Source organism: Oncorhynchus clarkii, chromosome 13 (assembly GCF_045791955.1).
Source record: "Oncorhynchus clarkii lewisi isolate Uvic-CL-2024 chromosome 13, UVic_Ocla_1.0, whole genome shotgun sequence".
NCBI classification, from domain to species: domain Eukaryota; kingdom Metazoa; phylum Chordata; class Actinopteri; order Salmoniformes; family Salmonidae; genus Oncorhynchus; species Oncorhynchus clarkii.
In genome coordinates, this window is record NC_092159.1 from 61,001,445 (window position 1) to 61,007,438 (window position 5,994).

At 40.9% G+C, this 5,994-nt stretch overlaps 1 pseudogene; it reads left to right on the forward strand.

The window, feature by feature from the left end:
* The first annotated feature begins 1,335 nt into the window (after positions 1–1,335).
* On the forward strand, positions 1,336–5,572 carry LOC139423612 (sterile alpha motif domain-containing protein 9-like; annotated as a pseudogene).
* The last annotated feature ends 422 nt before the right edge of the window (positions 5,573–5,994 follow it).

Sequence of the window (5,994 nt, forward strand, 5' to 3'; positions counted from 1 at the left end):
GGCCTTGCTCTAGCCAGAGCGGGCCCCATTGGTGCACAGCAAAAGTCCTTTGCTCTTGGCCCCCAACCAGTAGAGGGGGATGAGATGTGTGTTTATACAAGGAGATATTTGTGTGTCTGGAAATCTGATACAGGAGAGCAGAGTGGGTCGTGAAAGAAGAGAACAGAGGGGGTCAGTCTTATGGCTGGGTGTATGTGTTCTTGCGATGGAATGTCTTTGTTTATATGAGCTATGTGTATGAATATTTATATAACAATATTTTAGCAATTTAGATTTTAGCTCATAACTAGTGCGACTTATAGTTGCAATTACGTTATCTTCTTTTTTTCCCGAGTTTTTCATTAAAAAATAACGATGTGAGGCGTATTAAGAGCTAAACATATTTCTGTATGCAATGGTACAATTTCATGAGGAGAAGTATTCTAGAACAATTTCACAAGGTGAGAACTATACCCTGTAGGCTATGCTTGTCGAGAGTGCGGCAACAAAGCAAAACTTATTTCTATCCCTTTATTTCTGTCAGGTGAAAAACTTCAGAGTTTATCTGCTGTGTGAATAACGAGGCATAAATACCTAACCTTGTTTCAAACCTCTTGGGCGTCTGTTTTATCTCTGCAATCTAAAACTGGAGTATATTTTTTTTGCAGAGGAAAATATCCCCGCCAACGTCTGGTTTATCTGCACCCGCCCCATTGGTAAGCCCAATATTTACTTTGCTTGGAGACAACAGATTAAACTTAATTTGACGATTTATTTAGCTACTTAGTATTGGAAAATGTTCAAGAAAATATCAAACTATCTATTAACTGTAGCAAAGAGACTTGAGCCATTATTTTGGAACCGTGTCTAGACCTGCATTCATTACCTTGTGATTTTGTAATCAACTAAACATTTTAGCAGCCTCTTTAGGGTCCTACATTTTCATAACTGTGACCTTAATTGCCTACCGTCTGTAAGCTGTTAGTGTCTTAACAACCATTCTGCAGTTGCATGCTCATTAAAGTAAACTCACCCCATTCCGTACAAATGTGCGCAACCGCAACATTCAAACAAGGCTACAAAGAAAACTAATGGGACTGTAGTGACTGTGTTGACTTCAAAATCCGGGGTGTGAACTAGGTTTCTATTCAAGCATTGATCAACATGGTAATGACTCTATTTATGCCTCGTTATTCACACAGCAGATAAACTCTGAAGTTTTAGTTGAAATAACGGACCCTCTGTTACATCGTGACGTGTCATGTCTCATGTCGTAAGGTACAGCATGCATAAAGCAACTATTTCTGTTTTACAATCTCTCTCCACCTCCAATCTCTCATCGTTTAAAAACAAGAAATGGACAGTGAGGGGGGTAAGTCATTTTTTGCTCATCATTACATGCGATCATCATTCTCAAAGCCGCTGTTTACTTCTAAGATCACTTTAGCACCGCCCTAAAAACCAGATTCAAAGCTCTTGATGGTTCCAAACTTATTCCATTTAAGAATGATGGACAGAAAATTCCTTTGACCTCATGGCTTGGTTTTTGCTCTGTCAACTGTGGTACTTTTTATATAGACAGGTGTTTGTGCCTTCCCAAATCATGTCCAATCAATTGAATTTACCACAGGTGGACTAGTTTTAAGAACAAATTCTTATTTCCAATGACGGCCTAGGAACAGGGGCAGAACGACAGCTCAGGGGTTTGAACTTACAACCTTCCGGTTACTAGTCCAATACTCTAACCACTAGGCTACCCTGCCGCCCCAATCAAGTTGTAGAAACATCTTGAGGATGATCAATGGAAACAGGATGCACCTAAGCTCAATTTTGAGTCTCAATTTTGAGTTATTATGGGGTATTGTGTGAAAATTGAGGAAAACAATTAATTTAATCAATTTTAGAATAAGGCTGTTTGTTACGTAACAAAATGTGGAAAAAGTCAAAGGGCTGATTATATGTTTTCAACATCTGGCAGAGACGTCTCTTCAAAATCCATAAAAATACAGCTTTAATGTCATATGCAATTTGAACATCCATAAAAATACATCTATATAGCGTCCGTGAAAGATGTCTTTTCAACTTTCACTTGGAAATGGTACATTCTTGTCACTAACCAGTTCCAACCAGATGACTTGAGCAGCATTGCCTTCTTGCTCAACATGAACATTTTCTGTGTGTTCGATTTTGACCCTGATTCCAAAGTGTCAGGATTCTGCAGTAAATATATTCAGCACCATGCTGCAAATATGCATTTCATGCAGAACTACAAAATCCCAGATGGCATGAGCATTGGAGACTTTGTGAGTCACCTGCATTTGTTTGAGCAAACCAGCTGGATCTTTTGCAATGGACGGAATGACTATCAAGGAAATGAAAGTCCCTCCGATGAAATGACATGGATCAAAACAAAAATGACACTCCTCAGGAATTCCGTGTCACTGATCTGCAAACAGATTTTGCCAATAGGCACATTCACTGTGGTCTTGCTTCTCACCTCCCCAGTCGAGAAACCACTCTTGCACACCTTCAATGTATTCTTCACTGACATGGAGGGTCATGATGACATCATCTGTATCTCAGAATCTGAAGACAACTATCAGAAATGGCAACACTTTGCTGAGCTCTCATGTGGAACAGAAACTGTGAACCCCTCCAGTGTTGTTGGGATGAAAATGAGCCATGTGAATGCCACACTTCAACGTATTCAACATGTCACCACTAGAGCAACCAAACATCTGTCTACCCATGTTAAAGGACAGTGCCCTTTTGAGACCCGTGACGAGGAAAGGATGTATTCTCTAGAGATTCTCAGTGTTTACCATTGTGATGAAAGTAGTGATGACTTTATCGAGGCAGAGAAAGAAAACATTGAAAGACAGTTTTACAGAGTGAGAGTAGAGTGAGCTGGATGAATTTTTGGCTTGCAGAGAATAAGTTTGTGGGGGATGTCATTCAACGGGATGCCTACTGGGACGTCTCAACTTCTCAGCGACACTCAGAAGTGGAGTATAGACCAATTAGCTGTGAACAGTATCAACATCTACCATCACCCAGGAAGTGGTGGAAGCACAGTGGTAAGGCAGGTGCTGTGGAACAACAGAAAAGACCTAAGATGTGCTGTTGTGAAACCGTCATACTCTGCTACCATAGTCTCTGAGCATGCTGTTCAACTTAGAGAGTACGAAGAAAAAGATTCCCAGAAATGCCTCCCAGTACTCCTGTTGGTTGAGGACTGTGACAAAGAACATCTGGATGATTTGAAGCATGAATTAGAGGTTGCAAGCTACACTAAAAAAATTGCGCAAGGAACACTGTGTTTCATTCTGTTGAGCTGCAGACGATCCCATAACCCAGAGAAGATGTGCAAGGACTTGCCATTGCAGAATGTAGCTGTCACTCACAAACTATCAAAAGAAGAGAAGAGACAGTTTGCTGGGAAACGGCAGAAGCTTGAAGAACAGTACCAGCCAGAATTCATCTTGACATTCGTCTTGATGAGTGAAGAATTTGAGCACAAAAAGATTGTCAAGTATGTTGAACAATTTGTGAAACATCTGCTGCAAGGCATTGACCATGGATCTGTTGTCACTCGCCTCATTCGTTATGTGGCATTGCTGAACACATATGTTCAGAACTCCTTCATTTCCCAGTCCCACTGTGAAACTCTGCTAGCTCTAACTATTCACATGGATAGGTTTCGCCAGCATACGTTTGAGAGATCACTGAGTGAGCCGGCCAAACTCGTCTTCATACACCTGAGAGATGACAGAACATATATTGAATCAATCCGAATCATTCATCCATTTGTAGCAAAGGAAATTCTCCAGCAGCTTGGGTGACCACCAGCAAGGTCAAGGGACTCAAGGCAGATTAGCAATGGATCTTCTTCATGAGGATGTGCTTTTCGAACACAGGTTTGGAAAAGAGGATTACTTGAAGTTTCTGCGAGACCTGTTCATGAAGCGTTGCAGAATAAGCAAAGGTGATGAATCTGACAGCTTTTTTTCTCCACTCATTGAGCATGTGAGTAAAAATGATGGCCCTGACAAGGCAATCGAGCTCCTCAAGGAGGCATATAAACGTTTCAACAAAGATCCATTCTTTGCTCAGCAGCTTGCCCGCCTGAACTACAGACACAACAAATTTGAAGAGGCAGAACAGTGGGCAGAAATAGCAGGCAAAAAGATGCCTAACAACTCCTACATCCTGAACACCAAAGGTCAGGTCTACAGGAGCTGGTTCAATGCCAAGTGTAAAGCAATAGAGAACATCCCAAAGACCGTAGAAAACACAGCTGATGCAGTAGAAACTGCACTGAAAGCTATGGAATGCTTCCAAGAATGTGAGCAGGTCGCAATCGCAGACCATAACTCCATGAACAATTCAGGCTTTTTTGCAGCTGTTGAAGTCGGATTCAGCTTGTTAAAGCTAATTTCCTCACTGCGTGTGTTTTCAAACAAGGCACATGGTCATTCAGAAAGTTTGAAGTACTTGCTCACAGACTATGTTCCTGAAGAAGTCAAGGAACCCTGGGAATGTTTTCACAGCAAACTGAAGAACCTGCAAACTACTCTGCACGAATCCCTTGATTGGATCTCAGAAGACCTGAGTTACTTTCAAGCTGACATTGGTGCGGATGAGGAGGAGACTATTGAAAGTTCTGAGATGAAGATATTCAATCCCATGAAGTGGTTAGTGAGACAGGCCTCCGAATATGGGAAGTACTTCAGTGACTTTTCACTCAGCACTGCCCAAAAAACATCAGAGTCCAACCTAGTCCAAACTCCTTTCACAAAACGCATGATAATCTATCGCCTTGGTGGTGGAAATATAACCACAATCTTATCCCTCCTGACTCACCAGAAGGATAAAGACCAAGTGAAAGTGCTGGAAGATATCATATTTATGTATCCTACCAACCCTCTGAGGGTGAGGATGGATCAGATGGATCTGGTCAATTACATAGCATCTCACGTTGCCCTAAGCTGCCTTTCTACTCTGTCTCCAAAACTGGCTACTCTCAAAGATCTTCAGAAACTTAGTCAGCAATTTCCTAAAGAGAAACAGAAATGCCTTTCAAGTGCTCTTTTCTTACTCACATTGCTGTTTTGGCCAGAAGAGCATGACACGGATCAAGACAAAGAGAGCAAATATGACATTGTACAGTCAGCTGTTGAATTCCTGAAAAGAAGCTACTGGACCAAAATGAAGGATATTCCACAGCGAAAAAGGAGGATTTACACTCATTTTTTCCTGGGGAATGGAACTGGATGGGAGAAGATTGTCCACAAAAGCAAAGTTGAAATGACCACAAAGCTCCTCTCTGTGTCAGTGAAAAGAATGAAGTGGTTTCGTGGGGAAATGTGGACAACACCAGTGATCACAAAGCTGTTTAAGCGTGTCTCTGGCTGGACAGAAGATGGAACCGTCTACCTTGTGGGTCCTAAAAAGAAGTTCACTATCCATCCACTGTATGCAGCGTCAGTTCCCTATGGCAATGAAAATGTCACATTCTACTTGGGCTTCACATTCAGAGGACCTGTTGCGTACAACATCACTGTGAAAAAGTAAGGTCGCAATAGAAGGTAGAGAGGCCAGTTAGACAGATGCTGCCAGACAAGGCAGCCTGTTATTGAATATCTCTTTTTATACACTTTGTCAACACTTTGGACCAACAAAAATGTATGTACAGAACTTTTACAACACAAATATATTTAATGGTTTTGGTTGTTGAAAATGTGTTTTCAGTTTGTCAGACGACTATGACTGTAATGCTTCCGATCACAGAATGTAGCCTACATACATGGCTATTGTGTATATATGTTTGAATAAGTTATAGCAAGTGAAGTCCATTTGGACCGACAATATTAAAGGAATTTGTTGTGAACTTATGCAGATATGAGATGTCTTTTTTGTTTCATTCTTAAAGAACATTGTATATCTTTATATTATAACTTATCTTATTCATCAAGCCTGTGTAATATGATATGTATTGTGACCAAACAGTAATCT